This window comes from Nyctibius grandis, chromosome 18 (genome assembly GCF_013368605.1).
Source record: "Nyctibius grandis isolate bNycGra1 chromosome 18, bNycGra1.pri, whole genome shotgun sequence".
In the NCBI taxonomy this organism is placed as follows: Eukaryota; Metazoa; Chordata; class Aves; order Nyctibiiformes; family Nyctibiidae; genus Nyctibius; species Nyctibius grandis.
In genome coordinates, this window is record NC_090675.1 from 10,534,892 (window position 1) to 10,556,485 (window position 21,594).

General features: G+C 47.8%; 1 protein-coding gene across 18 annotated transcripts in view; it reads right to left on the reverse strand.

The window, feature by feature from the left end:
- Window positions 1–21,594, reverse strand: part of MSI2 (musashi RNA binding protein 2) — a 215,237-nt gene that overhangs the window by 111,635 nt on the left and 82,008 nt on the right. The gene's annotated exons all lie outside the window — the stretch shown is intronic.

Sequence of the window (21,594 nt, forward strand, 5' to 3'; positions counted from 1 at the left end):
CTGAAATCTGTTAGTATATTCAAGGTGCTACTCGGTACCCTCTGTAATGGGGTCTGAATGCGGCTGTGTGGAAGAGGAGGCATCGCTACCACCTCTGGGAAACGGGGCTTCACCAGCTACACCCACTACCTCTAAGTCTCAAAATACATTGCAAGACTCTATCTACCCATAGTTAATATGCAATCCCGCTCACACCTAAGTACTTCACAGTCTCTAATGAACTTTGCTACGATAAAGGCAGTAACACTTCAACCAGATTTTACAGATGGGAAACCGAGGCACAGAAGAAATAAGTGACTTGCTCAAAGTCCCCAAGAAAATCCGTAACAGTGCTGAGACTTGAATCCAAATATTTTTTCCTAACTCCCAGGCACCGCCAAGCTCTCAGCGAGCCCTTGGGACCATTCCTCTTACCATCCGCACAAGTGAGGACAAACAAGTAAGCACCTGTTTTGCTTTGAGGCCATCTAACAATGATGCATTACTCCCCAAAGAACGCTTCCCAACCTTGAAATGACCAAAAAGCTCCTTACCAGCTGCCTCACGTACTTGTTCTTGCTTCCATTTATTCTGCAAAAAAAGTTGTATTTAAAAGACTTTTTTTTTAAAATGCACTTGAAGACGACAGCTTAACTGTCAAAGGGATCATGAGCAAAAGCTCCTGTACCTCCATTAAACTCTAACTGCTCAACAATTCTGGCAATCTGCTCTGAGGACTCCTGACAAGGGGGCACACATAAAACACTCCATCCCATATGCTTTTAAATCACCCAGAAGAAGCATGTTTCTGTGACGCTACTCCTCCTCCTCTACTAACCAGATTTAAGCGGTAATTCCATAGGAAGGGTGATTATCACTAAAGTTTTAATGAGTTGCCATCTGTACCCTGCACTTCATAAACGGAGAGCGTTCCACTACCATGCTGTCCAGGAACATAAAATGTGGCAACAAAGCATTACAAGGTGATCTAAAATAATAGTTCCCTCCTCTCAAAATTAATGGCTTTAACTGGGCAAAGCGATACGCAGCAGAGAAGAAAATGAGGACTGCATTTGGAGTCCTAGGAAACGTACGAGAAAGCTTTATTTAGCATCATCAAGACTCATGGCTCTTATTTGGCTGGAGCCAAACTTCAAAATAAAATTATTAAGCATTAAGAAACATGATAAATCTCATATGCCATCTGAGATGGAAACTGTGTACTAAGTTATCAAAATATGTTCAGCAAACTGGCTACAGAAAATGTAATAATGACGTGGATAAGAGCCTCTCTTGGTTTTATGGCCAAGAAAAGCCTACCCTTTTGTTCCTCGAAAGTTCACAAAGTCATACATCACCCGGGCTGGCACGTTTGCTCCTGAAGTATCTAAACTGTTGCAGCTGTCTCAAAGGTTTTACACAACTAGGAGCCAACGAGGAATTTTTCATTAACAACGTGGAGAGCAGAAATCAATGGTCCCCCGGTGCCACGTCATTTCAATGGGGAAGGGGAGGAGATGGAGGGAGAAGAAATTCTAACAATACCCGTCCTGCCGGCAGGCTGCCAAGCCGCGGCGCACACCATCTCCTGCTCATTTCAGCTCACAAATGATGTGCAGAGTAATTGTTCCCGATAAATCACCTACCTGCATATGGGATATCGCAGTAGCTTTGTGCGTTTATTCGTACTTTCACACGTGCCCACTGTTACCAGGAGGACGGTAGGGAAAAAAGGACCAGTAGTGACGTTTCCTTTTCAAGAGAGCTGGCCCAGAACTCAGTCTGGCAACAGCCCAGGAGGCTTTAAGCCACCTTGTGTCCGTTGGAATGACGGCAGGTCCCCCTCACCAGGCACCAGCAAGAGGAGCAGTGGAGCAGCCGAAGTCAAGTCTCTTCACAGGCTTTTAAAGCCCAACCGATAGAAAACTGCCAATTAGCGTTTGCCATAAAAGTCATTCCTGCTTTCAAGGAAAAATTAAAAGCTATTTTGATTACTATTTCCACAGAAGAGAACTCCAAACCGGAGCTCACACCTTTGAGTCGATGTCAAAGCCACAGCAAGAGCAGGAGTTTTGGAAGCTTCTCACCGAGGAGGAGCAGAGCTCCAGAGCATCCAGCATTGCTCCGCACCCGCTGTTTGATTTAATGGACCACACCTTGCGTAACAGCCAGGTCCCCAAGTCAGCCCCATGGCACTGCCACAAAGCAGAGGCAGGATTGTGTCCCCTTCCATGCCAGGAGGAAAGGCAGAGGAAGGGGAGGAGAGCAGAGGACTAAGCTTGTAGAAGAAATACTGGAGGCAGCCCAAACGCATCCAAGTGAGCAAGAGTCAATCCGGTTAGGATTACATAAAACTTGTTGAATGTTAACATGCGCTGCCTCCATTCTCCAAACAGTTTATGAACACTATAATTTTCGTCACTAAAACACTGTCTAATAGCACCAATCCCCCCTTCTAATTATACACATCTCTTATGCACAATAATCTTTATACAATTAAGCCCACTTAAAAAGAATAACTCATTAAATAAAAAAATGTTTAAATAACACATAAGGTTGTGATTAAAAAAATGACAAAAGCTCAAGAGATTGAAAACTAAAGCAGAAATTCTACCCTTAAGTGTGCACTGGTGAGTGAAACAGCAGCCCCAACTTTCAAACCTGAACTGGCAGCCCAAAGTTGAAACATTAATATAAAATCACTCTTCCATTAAAAAAACCCCACCAAACAAAAGGAACCTACAACTGTCCTTGTATGAATTGTGTACGGAAAGACATTAATCTCCCCTCAATATGCTCTTTGGAATAAAACCAGCTGGTTTCATTTCAAGCGCAAAAAGCTCCCTCGCAAAATGTTACTGAAACTTCATGTCTAATTTAGGCAAAGGGTCCTCTAGGTAAAAATATATTTAGGCAGAGAGTCAACATTTGCTGGAAAGGCCAGAGTGCTACCGCTCTGCAAGCGAGCCTGTGTTCTGCGACCGCACCGGCCCAGCCACCCCAGTCCCACAGAAGCAGGAGGAGCAAGAGGAGCTCACCCCGGTGCAGCGGGAACACAGCCCCTCTGCCCCCTCCGCACACCAGCTCCCAGCCCGTCCGCTTTGCGATGGGAAAACTGGAGCTTAGCCCAGGTACTGGATCATCCTCTCTATTCAAATCTCTCCTAAAAACCACTTTTATTCTCATGGGTGCTAAATTTTATGAGTAAAAGTGCCATCCATCAAAAGCTCATACTATTCTGCTGGTTATTTCCATTGCAGAAGTACCAGTTATAGGTCAGAACTGAATATGCAAGTGACTGTACCCATAAAAACCAAAAACATCACCCCTGCCTGACAGGTCTGAGAATTAAAGTGATTATAAACATCCTGATAATGAACAGAACATTCCCCTCTCTACTCAGCCGCCATCTTCGCTCTTCCCAGGTAGGTTAAAAAGGTCTCAACTTTCTGCTTACATTCAAAAAAACCAAAGTCAGATCAGAAAATATCAATAACAAAAATACCTGGCGGGGACCAAAAGGCAGGAAGGGATGAAACAGGAGCACACACAACAGCAGGTTCGCAGTGCCAGGGCTGGGGGAGCAGGGGGGCGAGCAGCGTGCCCAGCCCTGGCACACCGAGCCCTTGCGCTGGGATCTCCCCCCGGTCCTGTCCGCTGCTGGGCCAACACCTCCTGGCCACGAAGAAACAAGTGGAGTTCAGGGAGAAACACGGCTCTGCCCCGCTGGACAGAAAGGCAGCGCGAAGGCACGCGTGGCGATCCGCGCGGCCCCTCTGCAGCATGTCATCCCCGCCCCGGCTCTCCCTCCTCTCCGGGGCTGGTTAACCGCGACCGAGCCAAGGCCGGCCTCTGGCGTCGCCTCCGTCTATAAAGTGGAAGACTGGCCTGCGATCGACATGTGGCGATTAAACGGGTGTTTGCATGACGCCTCCCTCCCAGCCGGCAGCGGCAGAGCACGAGGCCGCCCACACGTCGGCGCGGCCTCGCACAGTGCGGGCACGAAGGAAGCAGGCCCCAAACCGCTCGCAGCGGGGAGCAGGCCGCCAGCGCTCTGGCCCCGCGGCACGTGGCCCCGCGCCAGCGGGTCACACCAGTACCCTCACACATGAAGCGCCCAGTGAGGCGCCTGGACAAGGCAGAAGTCACTGCACAGAGCTTGTGCTTGAGAGGAACGAGCGAGGGGCTGGAGAAGAGCAATGGAGAACCACCCCCAGCACCGCCGTCCCGTGGGCAGGGCTCCTCCCTCGCAGCAGAGCCTGTGTTTAGGCACACACACCATCTCCTCTGCCCAGCCTTTGCCCACACGCGTGTGTACACAAGGTGCAACTGCAGGCAGGCTGTGCCGCTCACTGCGGGGCAGCAGCGTGCTGCCAGCGCTATAAATAGACAGGTCTATTTTTAAGTTGACCATCACTTAGCGCGGTCAAACTTCCTCCCCTTCTGCTCCCACTGTCATTGCTGCGGTTTGTGTCCTTGCTCAGCTGCGCACACAGGGCCGAGCAGACAAGGCAAACACCTCCGCATTCGCTGTCTGGGTATCGAGTTTGCGTTGCCTTCGGTACCTAACGCTGCATCCTCGTGCAGCTCCCCTTGCCGCAAGCTTTTCACTCAACACCGGCCTGCAAGAGCCCCAGCACAGCGCAGTGCTGGGCTTGTGTCTGGAGGTGCCGCAGCCTCGCGCAGCAGCAGAGGCTGCAATGAACACGCCAGAGCTCCCTCCTCTGTAACACCCACTTAACAAAAAGAGAGGTTCAGATTTATTTTTTGGTAGAACTACTCATAAGAGGGATTTCCCCCCTCCTCCATTCCACATTGTAACAAATATTATATAAAACTTGAAAGAAATTCAACCACAGCTTTTATTTACCATTGTGCATACGGGCCGATGGCTGTGGCAGGCTACCAACTTTGCCGTCAAGCTGGCCAAGTTTGCTTCCATTACGACACTCCTCCTGTGTGCCTCGCTGAAGAACACCGGCTGCTCCTAATGGCACCCCCGGGTGACCGCAGCAGTCGGATGGAGGGCTGTGCTGCTCTGCCTGGTCCAGCTGGATGGCACCAGGGAGGCTTCCCTCCGACGGACAGCACTGCATCACTGCTGAGTTATTAATCGCCACCGAAGACGTGACAGTCTCACCTACGCCCCGCAGCAGCCACCTGGGTAAGAGCTGTGTGGGGAACTGTTAAAGATCCTCCTGAAATGCCACCCGGGGCTGGTGCTCAGGCTGACGCCCCTGAGGTTTCTCTTGGGAGGACTGGATGTCTGTAGGAGATGAATCCAACACCAACAGCTCACCTGGGTGAGTCCTGGGCACCTCTCCTTCACAGGAGTTTCACCCCCGGGATCAGTGGGATTGCAATAGTATCTGAAAGCCGCAGGCGCAGAGAAGGCCGTACCCCAGGTGGGGGCTGGACAGGCACCCGCACAGCCCGCGCTCTGCAGAGCCACGACAAGACCGCTGCCAACAAACCCTTCGGTTTGGACTCCGTATGAAACAGGTACGCTGTAATTGCAACAGCTACCAGGAAAAGCAGGGCCTTATTTCAAAAGAAGGCTCACAGACTGCTCCATTTCCAATTAAATCCTTCCATTCTCTGAGCAAGACTGTGCCGCAGCAGGTAACTGAAGCCTCCCAAAGAGATCTGGCACCACCCGAGAGCCCCGCAGCTCAGCACTCGCCGCCTCGGCAGAGATGCTCCAAGGCAAACACACATGACACCAAGACGCTCGGATACCACGCGCACGTCAGACGTTTGCAGCCCAACGAACAAAGCGGGGGTGGCATCAGCCTCATTTCCCCACGGGGTGTGATCCCGTGGCTCTGCAGACCTCACACGCCAGTAAATGGCCTCTCCCCGCCCTGCAGAGCGCAGTGTTTCCCACTTCCTACGGCTGCTGTATTTCTTGGCCTGGGCAGCTTTAAAAAAAAACAAACCCCAAAGACTGACCTATTGGTTATGTTTCTAAGCCAAGTTGTTGCCTGCTAAATTGTTATGACCTTCCTCCTCCCCTCTCTCCCCTCCCAGTCATGAGCAATATGAATTAAATTGATTCAGTCTATCAGTGTTCTGCATCTAAGTGATTAAATTCAGCCACTAGAAAAATCTGTTTTGTGCTGCACCGGAGGAAGAGCCGCGCTGTCATTGCATCCAGCCCCGGCCCCCGAGGGAGGGAGGCAGCAGCGCGCGGAGGAGAGGCACAGAAGGTAAAGTACAGACTTGGTCATTGTGCTGGTATCACAGGCATCATCTTTTTTTTTTCCCCTTTTTAAGCCGGATCAGTTATTACATGTACCATTGAAAGTAGGTTCACAGTCAGAGACTCCTGGGGCAGACCAAGGAGAAGGAAGCGCTGCTAGGGCAGCGGCACCTCCACAGCATCACCACACCAGGGTTTAGCCCTGCCATGACCACAATCAGGGAATTACTGATTCCCAGGCAGATGTCAGAGGACTGGAGCAAGCCAGCCTCGCTGACGTGTAGGGCAGCTCCCCGTCCTCAGTACAGTCAGGCTCTCGCACACACACAGACCAGGACTAGTCCTGATTTATCCGGCCTGATGACCAGGCAGCATTCCTGTGAGACAGATGCCATGCTCTCCGGGCTAGTTCCAGCCCTCCCAACCAGCTGACCATCTATTTTAAGCTGCTGAGCTGGGATTTTACTTTGGGACATCCAAGCTGAGAGGAGCATTCTTCTTCCTTCCTTTTCTTCCACAAAGCAATTAGAGAAACTAAAAAGGCTGGAGGATTTAACACATCTGCGTAGCCCCCTTCTTCAGATAACGAGCTGTAAGGAAGCACACAGACCCGATGGGTCTGGGAAGGAGTTGCTGGGGAGGCAGGGTTGCAATTTGTATGCATCTGCGCAAGCGCTGCGCGAGCCACCGAATGGGTATCGGAGCCAGAGAGAGCCCAGCTCCGTGTCCTCACCCCCAGCCCCTTCCCTCCCCCGACGCTGTCCGTGGGGACTCCTCACCCACCCGCCTGCGAAGAGCAGAGGCGTTACGGCTGCTCTCTGCCCCGCAGAGGATCCGGCCCTCTCTGCTTCAGGAGTTTAGTACAAGAACAAACGCGCACACAGAGAAAGAACACAGTGAAATAACTGCCTGTTCAACCCGCAGCCTCCAGAAGTTCCTCGCTTCCTGCATCTGTGGGGTTTCTGGCACGGCCAGTGCTCTGCCCTCACCTGACCTCCCCAACCGCATCAAAGGGCCTCATCTAAATAGGTCACTCCTCGCACAGAGAGTAAAGTTCAGAGAGAGCTAAGAGACTTACCGGCTGCCTTAATCAGCACAACCCCCTCCACCACCTCTGCTGGGAAAAAAGAGAAAAAAGAAAAAAATATCCACAGTGGCAGAGACAAAACGCTACAGAGAAGAAAATTCGGATCTACGTACTGTGGTGGCTGAATTTTAAGCAGTACAAAGTCTAAGAATACATCTGGAAACACACATGCAAATTCTTCACAGCTAAAAATAAATGTCTCTGCTGTATATTGCTCTCCAGAGTAAAACAGAAGTGCTAATATTAATTGAAGGGGTTTGTTTCATTTGTTTTATTTTTATTCAAGATCAGAGCTGATAAATTATTTCTTTAAAATCACATAGATTAAATTATCCAGATAATTTTAAGCATTACACACTTATTATCACTTATAGCAAACTACCAATTTGCACCAGGCAAACGACACTACCAACAGTTTCACTTCCTTTTTGAAGTCCTTCGCTTTGGAATCAAGTGTCCTTCACGTCACCTCTGCAAAACGCCACATCCTCTTTCCCCGTGTATTTTCAAGGTTTATGACTAGCAAATATAAAACGAACCAGACTCACAAGCCAGAGCTCTTCAGCCATGGACTCGATGCCGATTTACATCAGCACAAGCTGTTGCCGTATTTTCCCCATCAGTTCCTCAGAGGAAAGCTTACAAACTTAATTCCCTCTTTACATTTGCTTATTCAAGTTCCAGCTGCATCTCCCCCTAACGTCCCATTAGGGCTTTCCTTTTAATTACTTTTTCATGTTGCCTGCGCATTCCTTGCGAGATCCTCTTTCGAGGAACTTGGCTCTCTCCCCTGGCCCCTTCCCTTACGGATGTTTCTCCCTTCCCACGAGCCATCGCCCAGCATCGTGTCCCCACACTCTGTTTCTTGCCCACGCCAGCCCCGGCACCGCTCGGTTCTGACACCCTGGGCTCATACCTGCAAGAGGAGCAGGAGCACAGGAGGCACTGAGCAAGCGGGAAGCAGGGCTGGGCGTGGAGCATTCGTGAGCATTATGCTCTTGGCTTAATGACAATTTTGCATTACACAGACTGTCCTCGCGACTGTCATAAAAGATTAAGGAGCATAAAAACAAACTACTTAATTGCAGGCAGGTGTGCAAACCTATTCCCTCTGCCTGCACCTAACGCTCTTTGGAAACGCCTTTAAAGAACAGCAAACCCTCGCAGAGAGGACGTGAGAGCAGCAGAGCCGCAGCGGCTGTCCGTGTGCCACAGCCACGGCTGGCAGTTGGAGAGGTCAGTCCACATTTATATGTTATAGAGGCTGAAAAAAAGAACATCCTTTTTCTGTAAAGCTGTGCTCATCTTTTTTGCAGTGTAACAGGCAGAAAGACATCTCTCTTCTCCATTCTGCTTAAAGATCATCTTCTTCACTACCAAGATGAAAGGCTGGAATCAATGTCAAGATACACAGGAGAAATCAGTTTACTCTCATACTACAAAACAGCAGAAAAGTAAATTCACCCACAGAGGTGGCTGATAAACTGCTACGAATTCAAACCAATATCCTTCAAGTTTAACTACACACCACTACAGAAGACAAGACAGAGCAGCTACTTGGACAGCACTTTGAAAATGTGAAGTGCCCTGGAAGTATTATCATTCCTAGCAGGCTGCTGAGGGTGTCTCCTGTATTTACCATCTGGGAAAAAGACCTAAACAGTCTGTTCGAAAAAGTCCCGAGAGCAGTTAACATTTTCCAAATATCCTCCCAATCAGCCACAGATGATACAAAATAGCGAAGCTCCTTTTCCCACCTCACCTTAGCGCCCAGGAACCCGGGGAAGGGTTCAAGACCAAAACTGTCACCACCTGCACGCCCCGGCTACCGAAGCTCCTCCTGCCCGGTGCCACAGGGCACTGTGCCAGGGATCCAGCCGCAGCCGAGGCACGCTGCCCCGTACAGACCACGGAGAGCATCACACACCATTTCTCTCTCCCCGGCCTGATGTTCGTTTTAGACTGGATGATTTGTTCTGCATTAATATTTCAGCAGCACTATAAGCAAACGAAGGGATTTCTTCCTGGGCTGTGAGCAAACCAGCACAGGCGCTCGGGAGGCACCACGTGTGGCTGCTGCCGCCTCCGCGTGCCCACGCCGATGCCTCACCGCCAACTCCTGCTTGTCGAGGCCACAAGACTACAGAGAAGAACGAGACATGGAAGAGCACAGGCTGATCCTTCACTCCATGGGAGCGTTTTTCCCAGCCGTGTACCATTCAAAACACGCAGCCCGTGTAAACCAGCGCAGCCCCCGGGGCTGCTGACATCTGGATTGCCTTCGTTCGCACCCCATGGGTGTACATCAGCACAGCTCCTCTCACCTCCAGGAGTTTTGCCAGTTCGCATCCACAAACAATCGGGCTGAAATCATCAATTACCTCTAATTCGTTTAATTTTAGAGCACTTCCCTGATCACCAAAGGCCATGGCAAAACTGTACTGCACATTAGCATTTTACACAGCATTATTACCATGATCACCTGAACAGCCCCTGATGCAGGAGCTGGCCTGTCCTATCTCCACAACTCCACTCCAGTTTGATTTACAGCATGTAAATAGAGGTCGAAAGCAAGCCTCCAGTCCCTAAAGATGCATCATCTCAGACTGCACCTTCTGTACATTTTACAGAGCAAATTTTCAGGTCAAGGAATAGCATATAAACCTACCCACTTAAACAGAGAAGAGGGAATGGAAAATATGACCTATGAGTCAACCAAGCACAAAGCTTACATTTCACCAGGAACCCGTATCCTCATTATTGCTGAACAAGGTGCAGTTCTGGCATTACAGAGGTTCTCATTACCCTCCTCAGCCATTCTGGGGGTGGGGAACAGCCAACATTTACTACTCATTTACTTCAGAAACGCCACCGCAAACTGCTAAAGACGCATCTGCTGAGGCCACTAAGGCATTTAAGTGAGCAGCACTTGAGGCTTGTTTGCCCACTAACCCAAGCCCCGAAGCCTCCCTCCTCGCGTCGGCCAGCTGCCAGCAGCCGTGGCGTCAGAGGAAGGGAGCCTGAAGCCACCCAAACTGCCTCGCGCGGCCCGAGCACTCCCACGTCCAACCCAGTTACTCAGCAGTGTCACAGCCGCTCACGTGCGTGTTCCCGAGTTCCATTTCCAGCAAAGGGAATGCTGAGGTTATAATATCAAACGCTCGTGAGGCAACGTTAGCTCCCCGATTCACCGACAGGGAAGTAAAACGTGCTACCCAGTGTGCTTTGAAACATCAAACGGCAGCAAAGGAGAGGACATCTCTCCTGCAGGTACGATTCTAACTGCCAATTCTTGCTTCACTGGTAAAAATCCCACACACATCCTCAGCCAACCTGCAGGGAACAGAAGCTGAATGCTTCCCTAAAAGAACCCCCTTCTCTCTCCGCAGAGAGCTTGTCCTGCAGACACAGACCCCTGGCAGCTTGCAGCAAGCCGGGACACAAGGTCACGGCAGCGGTGGGACGCTCTTCCCCACACGGCCGGCACCGGGGACCCCGCAGCAAAGGACAAGGTCACATTCCAGGGAGGCAGAGCGCGAAGACTGAGCAATGTTTGTGTTGATTCGCTTGCTTTCACGATCGCTGGGTATTTAATCTCTGCAGCTCTTTGACACGATGGGCTCCTCTGGAGTCATCACAGCCTGAAGAGTCCATCAAGTAAATGAAGCCAGATTTCAGAAACAGCCAGCACAGCTCGCTCCCCCGTCACCAACTCCTGAGAGCTCACGGCCATTCTGACAGGCGGGCTTTCCGAGCTCCAAACAAGAATAAGACATTTCAAGCAGCCAGTAAATAAATAAATACCAGGAAAGCTCGATGAACTTAGCAGCACACCCAAGGTGCAGCATGTGGGGCTGGCAGGGGTGCGAGCACGGCATGCCGGGGAGCCCCAGCCCCACGCGCAGGCCACTACGGCTCAGTGGATCCCTCAGACAGCAGGCAAGGGTCTGCTCTCCTCACTCCTTTTCCTTCTCCCAGCCCGAGAATCTGTTGCTGGGCTTGGAAGTGATGCAACCTGGTCTTTACTGGGTATTTTTACTTACTTAAAATCAAAATACAGTCAGAAGGTCAAATAAAATACAGCTTTTCCATAGCACCTCACTGATTTTGTGAACTTCAGAGCATAAATCTAACTGAAGACAATAGTGGGGGAATAAAAAAGAAAACAAAAAAATCAATAGCTGTTACTTCTAGAATTTTACTGCCGTCCTCCTTTTTGATTGTTTTCAGAAAGTACAGGAGGGAGACGAGGAGAGTTTCAAACCATCCAAAAATGGTAGAATTTGTGTTACGCTTAAACAAACCTCTGGTTCAAGTTGCCTCGCACTCAAGATCAGTATCTGCTCTGTATTATCAGACAACGTCTGATTTTTGTTCCTTCTCTTTTTGTTTTCCTTTTTAGAGGTTTATTTTTGAAAGAGGACTCTGTAACAGGGCCTCTTCCATTTCAGGAAAAGTAAACAAAATCCTTTGCAGGGAGGATGAGGGATGAAGGAACACAGCCAGCTAGACTAAACCGTACGAAGGTGAATTTATTTGTCATCCCTTGGTATCACAGCAGCACTATGACTTTGATCAAGGTCATGGCAAGGTGCTGCACACAGACACGCTCGCTCCCCCTCAGAAAAGCCTGCAGTTACGGCAGCGGTAGGAAAGCCACACTATTAGCCCCAGATTTTGGGTGGGGACCTGAATGAGACAAAAACAGCACAGGAAATCAGTGCCACGTCCGCAGAGCCAAGTTCCTAACCCGCGGTCCCAGCACGGCCATAAGTCCGTCTCTCTCCTCTTTGCCCCTGGACTCATCTGGCAGACCACACCATCATCTTTCCTCGGTACTAGCTTATCTAAACTCAGCTAAAACTCTCACCATCAGCAGTGCAAAGCCCTGCAAGACGTCTTTCCAGGGCAAAAAGCAACCAAGTCACCATGGAGGATCCACCAAGTCCTGGGTAATTAGTGCTAAAACTGCTCAAGTGCAAACAAACCACAGGTACACAGGATTTGGTGGGATCTCTAGGACTTCTTGGGATAGCTTGGCTGTCTTATTTGGGATAGCTAAGGGCTATGTGCTGCTGCTGAGACCAAGGCCCCTGCAACAGTTTAGGTACTGCACCAAGGCTAACACTCAGGGTGCAGACATGCTCTTAAACACAAGAAATATTGGGGTGGACTCTTAAAACCACAGTAGGAGAACCCTAAGAAAGTCCTCTCAGCAAGAGGCCTGGACTCTGCCAGAGCTGGGTTTTGTCCAGAGCATTCAGGAATAGCAAATTAAACAGACAGGAGAGAGGCCAACAACTTCTTTGGCCTGGTGGGGACAGGAGGCAAGCATGAGAAATATTTAAGTTCCTGCTTATTAGGAAATGCTTGGCAAATAACGTGAAGGCTGAAGGGGGTGTTAAAGAGAAGTATACTCAGTGTTATGGGAAAGTTAATGAGAAGCTGTAACCGTTATGTATGTATCATATATGGAAAACTAGGTGAGGCCCCTATGGACTATTATATACTGCATGAAACTTTATGGACACAGTAATGCATTATTTTTAATGATTCCCTTGCCTCCTTCAGGCCCTGGAAACCAAGAAGAGCTTGCCTAGCTTCCTGGTGGTGTCTTAGCAATGACACCTTGCTTGTTGCTAGATTTCTGGGTTATTTTAATGAGAAATAATTGGGTTACTTTCCAAGATTCCACAAAGCCGATACGCACTGAACAAAAACTCTGAGAAAGTTGCTGCTGTGTTGCAGAGCTCTTCACATCCTCCACCTTCCAGAGGGTTACCTCCCCTGGTAAACTATTTATCTATAAATATGCCCGCAAAAACGTTGGCACTTCTGCTAGTTCAAGTTTGCACTGTCATCATCCATCTCCAGGGAGAGCCCGGCCACAGAAATAACCAGCTGCAACATCACAACGATTGCCCCTGCAGGAGATGTATATAATGAAAATTGAAAGCTGCAGGATGAACTTCTTACATACTTGTCCTTTTGGTTTATTCATCAGAAATAATTATCTGTGCTCACATTCACAGGAGCACATACTTTATGATGTACATTAAAATTTAATGGATTTTTAATAATACTGTAACTACAGCAGAAGCCAAAAAAAAAGACAGACATTAAACCATATGTGCTGTGTTGGTGGGTAAACGGTGTTGAGCAAACACCAACAACATGTAACCAGTTTAATGTCAGCAATGGGAAGAAGAAACTGTTACTTCCAGTATCTGAAAATCACTGTGATCTCTAATGCTGAACGTTTAGCTTAAAATCTCCCTCAGGAACAGCAATTAGTGTATGCACGAAATGACCAAACGTGAGTTTCTGAATTTCAGGACCCTGCAGGTGACACCCTCGGCCTTTGACGAGCGCCCAAACTGCCCACCTTGGTCTCTCCACCTCTGCAATGGAGAGAAGCGATACGAACACACCCCACGACAGCGGCATGGGAACGTGTCTGAATTCTGATTTCCGCTGTGCCAATTAAAGTACTCTCAGTATCTTACGAAGCTATTGATGTCTATTCCTTAAGCATCAGCAGAGATTATTGCTCCAGCAGGAGAGACTGACACTCTAAACACTGTCCTCAGAAGCCACTCCGCAGCTAACGAGTCAGTGCAAAGCGTCACCATGTCACCAACACTTGGACTGACATTATTTATAGACTAAGAAATTATATACGTGGTGTTCCCACCAGCAGTGACACATCTTCATTCAGGCATGAGTCACCTATTCACAAGCATGTTTCCAAAAATAAATCCTATTTACCAGAATTAAATTCTACACGCTCAGGAGAAAACGTGTCCTTAAAAGCAAAACAACAGGAAAAAAAGGCATGTTAGAGAACCAAACAACAGCAAACAAGCACTGAAGCCTCCCTCCATCCTGCAGGCCTCCATGTTTCGTACGATCAGGCTGAGGCTGGAAACGTTTAAGATACAACAATGAAGATGGTCGTACGTTGTCATTACAAACCCCTGCCAAGGTCACCAGAGTGCTGCCGTCCAAAAGGAAGTATCCAGAATATTCTTGGCGCCTCGCACTTTGCAGAAATAGTAAGTATATTGCAGTTATTAGAACAGACAGAGCGAGCGCCAAGTAATCCCAGAAAATGTAGTGTTAAATAGAGGGTTCAAACCACAAAGCTGTTGATGGGGAATGTTAAAAATGTCAGCGTGGCTGAAAGACATTCGCCAGCGGTGAATGTCAAGTAGCGAGCTACTGTTCAGCAGATGCAATAAAAAAAAATGTAAGGGTACTTGGGTAATGGGACCAACATTACAGTTGTTGATACAAATTATATCCAGAAAGCAAAGAAATAAATGGATAAATAAATAAATAATGCAAAAATGGAACAAGTTCAAACTTCTTTTATAGTAATAGTCTCCAGTTGAGCATAATCACCAAAGCTATAGTGATAAGATTGCCAAAACTAGACAAACATCTGTGAGATGAATTCATCTCCGAGGGGAAGCCAACAGCTTGTTATCATTAAAGAGGCAATGCTCTCTCTGCGTTTGAACTGCAGGCCGCCTTGTTACTGCGTTCGCTGAGGCAATTGCACCAGATGTTGGCAGCTATCTTCAGATGGATGACAAGCACCTGCTGTTGGGGAAATTAAATGCTCGTCGGCCTCCTATCCTTCAGGGGAGGGTGGGCCAGGAGGGGAAGCGGGGGAGTGGTGACGGCTGACCCTCTGAAATAAACCTCTTTATGCAAAGTGACAGTAAGTGCTGGTTTGCCAAGCAGGGAAACAGAGTGGAAATTCATTGGATCCCTTCCATTGCCCCCGGTGAAATCTGCTCCCACCCTCCCAGTCCTGACAATTAACGTGGCACCGATCCGAACTCGCCAAACCTCTCATCAGAGTAACAGAGTCAACAGAGGGACCTCCTTCTGAAAAGCCACCGCTCGCCCAGCAGCTTCCCCAGCCCCGCAGCATCCCCGCGGTGGGCTCTGCTGCACGCCCTCTTCCCCCACAGACACCACTAGGACAAGCTTACACTTGCTGTGAAAAGAAAAACTGCAAAACGTGAGCTCCTTTTAGACGAGCAGTCATTTCTTTATGATATATCCAATGCTCTCACTTCTTCAAACTTCCGCAGTGATGACATTACAGCAAAGAAATAAATCTATTCTGTGATATCTTCTGCCAGCAGGACCCATCAGAGCCTGGATCGCTGTTTCAACAACATTTTGCCCCGGACATTAAGGTGCAAACACCACCGTTAATTCCGATTCACCCCAAACCCCTTGGGAGTGTCCCTGACAGACAACGTACGTTTGATCTAAACTGGCCACATGCATTTTAGGTATCCTTCAGATTACCAGGCAGTTAATCCTCATTCTGCTTAGATTATCTTAATTGGCTCTTCATTTGAGCTACTTTGCCCTTGTCCCCATTTCTGAAGTTATATTTATAAAGACACACACGGTACCACACACCCAGAGCACACCTACACACCCCCCTCCCTCCCGGGGCTGGCACACACGACCCAGCACGGGGGGATTACGGGTAGGACTGACGCTGGCCAACCCGCCACGCTCGCCTACCACCCCACTTCTATCAAAATACGCTCAGGGACATTTTTTCCTCAGCAAATACCACACTAAGTTCTCCTAAGAGAGATATACATGGGTAAGATGGACGTCAAACAAATTTCATATTCTACCTCTGCAGAATTAGCGTAAGTTTAATTAAACTGGTGGCACCTCAGTATTGCAAGTGTGAGCCAAGCTCAGTTATTTCACCTCTAGGCCTGACTGAAAATAGTCTTGTGGATTTTTAGCACCCTGATGGAAAATCATAGGAATAAAGAAAAAGAACAAGCACACAAACAAAACAAGAACCACCAGGCTCTGCACAGAACCCTCCGCTTCAAAAACAAATTTTCCATCAGAAAAATGTCATTTTTTAAAAATCCACCTGCAGATCAAAGCAGGATGGGCACGGGGTCAGCAGCTCCCGGGGACGGAGGGCAGGGAGCGCCCGGCCCCCCTCTGCTCACCAGCACCGTGCCCTGTGCCGCGCCAGCTGAGCGGGTGACGAGTGACCCAGCATGGCCATTCATTTCCATGTGGAAAAAACATTATCACACCACCTGCCACTCACGTGCGCTCTTTTTTCCACATTTGGAACAATTTATATGAAGTTTCTCACGGATACTTTTTAAAGCCCTTTTCTTAAGGGCCCAGACTCAGAGCTGCATTTAAAAAATCCTCACATTTCACATCCTACCACTCAATACCGGCGTATTTATTACGTAGTATGGTGACAATGTTCAAACGCTTACTCTCCAAGCAATTATGTTTTAACTAACTCACTTCAGCTGATGAGCCTACCCCAACTTTGCGAGCACCACAGTCCAACCCTCAATTGCACCACATACAGTTTTAAATAACTGCTGCTATTTTTTCATTAAAGAACCAATGTTAAAACATGAGTTTTCCCAAGGCAAAGCCTTGGCACCCTCAACTGTAGCTACTCAAAGAACAGAAGTAATGCTCTGGGCGCAGGGTATTGCTTCCAGGGATGTCAGGAGCAGTGCCTACATTTATAAATAAGTTCCTGGAGAGTCCAAGAGGCTGCACTTCACGGCAAGTGCCAAAGTGGAATCTGATGCAATTTCTCAGCATATATTGGAAATACCCACCAGAAAATCTTACCGCACTCCTATTGCTGTGGTTTAACACCACTATCTTTTGCTTTCGACGCAGCTCGCTGGGGCAGAGTTCATCTTGCTGTTGTCTTTCTGCACAGCAGCCAGCCCCACGGGCCCTGCTCCAAACGGGGGGCACGGAGACGCTGCCACAGCACAACGAAAACAAACCAATTCCTTCCAGAGAAGTTCTGCATCTACAACCCCGCTCATCCACGCTGGGGCTGAATCCAAGACCACTCCAGGGATGATTTAAAGATGTTAGCAAACATGATTAACTTAATTTCTTAGGTATTTTATATGGCCTACTGGGTTTGTATAAAATAAAAGCTGGGTGAAAAACAAAATTGACTTTCTTGGGGTCTCAGAAAAAATACAGGTCATTTTCATGCCTTTGGCTCAGCTGCAAAACTCCTACAAAGACACTACAAACAAACATTCACACAGGTGTTGGAGGAGCAAACATAAACGTTTTCTTACAACTTTTTCCTCCCCAAACACAGCCCCTGACTAATCACTGATTTCATGTGGGCTCTTGGTCTGCTTCTGGGTCGCCAGTGGTGTACCAGGCCCTGCAAGCTCAGGATCGACACTGCTCCCCTACTATTACTGAAGTATGAGACAGAATACAGCGCATCCATCATAACTTTATGCCAAAAAAAAATAATCAAAGGATATAGCAGAGTTGCCTTAAAATAAATACATTTTAAACAAAGGGCGCAAGCCCTGCCCTGTGGCTCCCAGGAGCTGGGGGTGCTGAAGCTGTACCCAGGGCAGAGCTGCCAAGCACGGCCCCCAGAACCAGCTCTGTGAGCACCAGCCCAGCCTCAGCCCACGCACGCTGCTACCAGGGCGACTTCTGCAGCCCGCAGCGAGTCCACCCCGACGCAGGCTGCGAGTGACACTTGCTGGCATATTTACATTTCCCGTGCCCCTCAGAGCTTGCTAAGTAAGGAAGGCAAGGAAATGTAAGGCAAGGTAAAACAGCTTGCCCAGAGCCAGGCAGCAAGTGGGTGGCACAGCGGGAAACAGCAGACAGATGCTCGGGGCCCCGACTCTCCACCACAATCACTAATCTCACACGGGTTATGGCGCTCCAGCACGAAAGCTTCCTTGCCATTTCATTTAACCAGAGTAGAAGAGGAAATAAAGTTGTACTTCAAGCTTCTGCTGAGTTCTGATACCGCCTTCGTGCCCACAAATCCTGCCTTAACATTTCCTCTTTTCATAAAATCCAGGTAGAAACCAACATCTAATTTATAACAAAACCACTTTCATAAAGCGTGTGTCTTATTACAGACCACCTAAAAACTGACTTCCTGTGTACAACTTTTCATTGACAGAATGAAAACACTGGCTTCTTTTCAAGCAACGATTGAGTTTCCCAGTTTAAAAAAAAAAAAGAGCATGTGTAGGAGGGAGAATAAATAATAAAAAGTGATTTAGGCCACAAGGGACCACTATATCCCAGATCCCTTTGTCACATGCCAAAGCAAAAATTTAAAGGAATATTCATTACCCTTTGGAGTATCATGGACATAACAATCAAATAAGGAAATCCAGAAATACTGGGACTTTAAAGCACAAGCAGAGGGCAGAGGCAGCGGCGTGAACAAGGCCGAACGCTGTTCCGTGTTACTGTAACAGACTCGCCCCCACAAACTGTGTTTTTCATTGTCCCAAACTTACCAGAAGCTGCAAACAATGACGTAGTTGTCTATTGCTCGTTCTGTTTTAAGGAGGTGCAATGATTCAAGTTAAGCAACTTCTCCCCAGGTTCACCCAGGTAGCTTAGACAGAAAGAATATAACGAGCTACAAGCTCTTTCACGCCACGTCTGAAGCTCACAATCGCTTTGGAAGGGAACAGCCAGGTTAGCAGCAGTTTAAAAATGCCAACACATTCTCAATTTTACTGCATATTACAAATGTTTCGGGAACTCAGGCTATTACAGACTAGAATGTAAACAAGAGGCCAAATCTGTCGCTTCATTTCATAAAATGTAACCAATTCACAAATATTGAATCTGGAAATAGAGTGCTGAAAAATGTGAAGGGCTAACAACTTGTCAAACCAAAAAAATGACTTTGCTGCAAAGCAAATACTTTAAGAATAGACCGTCCATGTATGCTATTGACCATTAAATCTACATATCAATGTCCAACAGATGTAACAATACAATTCACACTGTATGCCAAGTCTAAATTAACTAAGCTTTCACTTTCATACAAGAAAAATTCCTTGCACCTCCTGACTCTGGCCTCAGCCCCAGCTCCACACAGACTTCCAAATCCCCCCAAAATGAACCCATGGCGAGAAAACCACCTTTTCTCATGCTAACAACTCTATTGTAATAACATCTTCAGAGGCCATACTCAAGGTCTCAGGGAAAAGTAAACCACTGGAGTGCTTAATACTACAACGGCGCATTAACTCGTTCACACCCAGACAGCCTTGCCAAACAAGGAGGAGTTTTCTCTCATGTTTTCTTGATTTATATTTTCACAGCTGTCAGAGAGGAACGCACGCAGGAAGCAAGTTATGTAAACCACCCCATCAGGCTCAAATCTTCGGTGTGGATCACACCTCCCTCCCTCTGCCCCCTCCCAGCACAGTTACACCGAGAAAGCAGAGGGACTTTTTGTCTAGACTCACAAAATATTATATTATGTTATAATCCATGACACTGTACAACCAAGGGAGGAAATTCTCCCTCTCACATTTTGCTGCCCGCAGCCTCGCTGCTTCCAGCTTTAGTTCCCGTGCAAGACAGCCCCACAGCTCTGCCAAGGTGTGCCTGGAGCAGAGACACGGCTCGAGAAGTTACTCTCGCTTGTTGAACTGCCACTAGACAGTAAGTCTTGGCTACAGAAGGAAGAGATGAGAAAATTACAATCTTTCAAAAGCTCAACAGTTGCACAGAAAAAAACAACATCATAAACTAGACTTTATTATTCCACTGGTCTGGTTTGCATCTCACAGGAAATAACAAGTGAGTGTACAGAACGTTTCGGATCCAGAGAGGCAATTCAGAAATCCTGTCTTGTTTCAAAATTTCCGAATCTTAAAAGCCATTCTTGAGGAAACAGCATATTCCAAGCAAAGTTGAAACATGCCTATAATTTGTCTGAGGGACCTCGTGGCAAGTCAGAACAGAAAACAAAATTAATGCATTCTGGTGTCTGTTCCAATTCCATCTGAAAATTTGAAATAAAAAGCAAATGCCATAGCACCCTTCCAAAAAGTCACTTTAGGATTGCTGTGAAAGAAAAAAAACGTAGAGCCAATGCTCCCACTTCGAGATTTTTAGAAGTAAAACAGCTGAGGCCACCAACACCAGTGCTGCTTTTCTAGCAGTTTGAAATAACAACATGTAAAAATATTGTTTGTCCACAAAACTATTTCACACACCTCCTTTAAAAACCACCATTCTTTTTCAAAAGAAGTATAAATGTAAATGTATTCTCTCCCAGAAAAGAAAACATTATTTTTCTACAAGAACAGTCATACGTGGGCTGATCTAATAGCTCAAGACAACTGAAACGTACCTTTAACGTAACTGTTCCCATCGTGCTGGAAGGACACAGTAGCCTTTTCATTCAAAGGACTGCTCCCACCAAGACGGATTACAGTATTTTCAGTAAGAAGATTTTTGTTTTACTCAGAATTCTCTTTCAATAATTGGGTCAAAAAGTGTACCTGGAGCCCAACCACATTAACGTATCAATTAGTGACCGCACGCAACCCTAAGCTCATCGGGGGGGTCCCTCCGACCGCGGGGACTGGCAGCCGCTGCACGGCGAGGGTTAAAATCCCATGTCAAACAGCAAGGCCTGGCTCCAGACCAGGAGGGACATGGGAACCAGGGCAGCCGAGTTATAAAGGCCTTATTGTAGCAGCCCACTGGATTGGAAATGACTTGTAGGCCTAATGAAACAAAACTTTGGCAGTAAAACAGAATGAAAGGAATGAGACAATAAAAGAGAGGAACAAAGGGAGCGGAGTTGTTTCAGCTTAGGAAAATAAGCTCACTTTGTTGTTGGGAAAAGCCAAAGCCGATTAGGGTAAACCAATGACTAGGCATAAGTCTTCCAAACTAATTACACAGTTCGCCATGTGAAGTATAATTGCAAGTCGCAAAATAAGGACTACACTACTTTCACAGGAGCTCTACCTAGTGAAAACTGAACCCTCAGAAGTCCCTTATCACCAGCCGCTTGCAGCTTAAAGGGTGCAGAACGTGCACGTCCTGAGGGGAGTGCAGCTCATCAGCACTGGAGGGCTTGCTTCTGCCGGCCTTCTCCACAGTCAGGCTTTACGAGGCTGTGGCCTATTTTTTTCTTTTTTAAATCATACCAGAAGCCGTAAATGCTCCGACCTGTCCTCATCTCGGAGAGCACCGTTTTGCTTAGCTTTCAGAAAGCCATAAACCGGGCAGATCCGCAGCCACGGCCCTGCTGATGGCCCCGGGCACCTGCGGCCTCTCCAGAGAGGAGGAACATGGCGGAGAAAAGCGCAGCCCCACTGCACATCCCCTCCCATCTCCTCACTTTAAACACTTTTTTCATTTAAATTCTTCTAAAACGTGGTCTTAGCAGCCAGCTTTTCACACGTCAGCACAAGGGCAATGCTGCAGGCCCTGGATGAGTTAACATGGCCAGTGAATT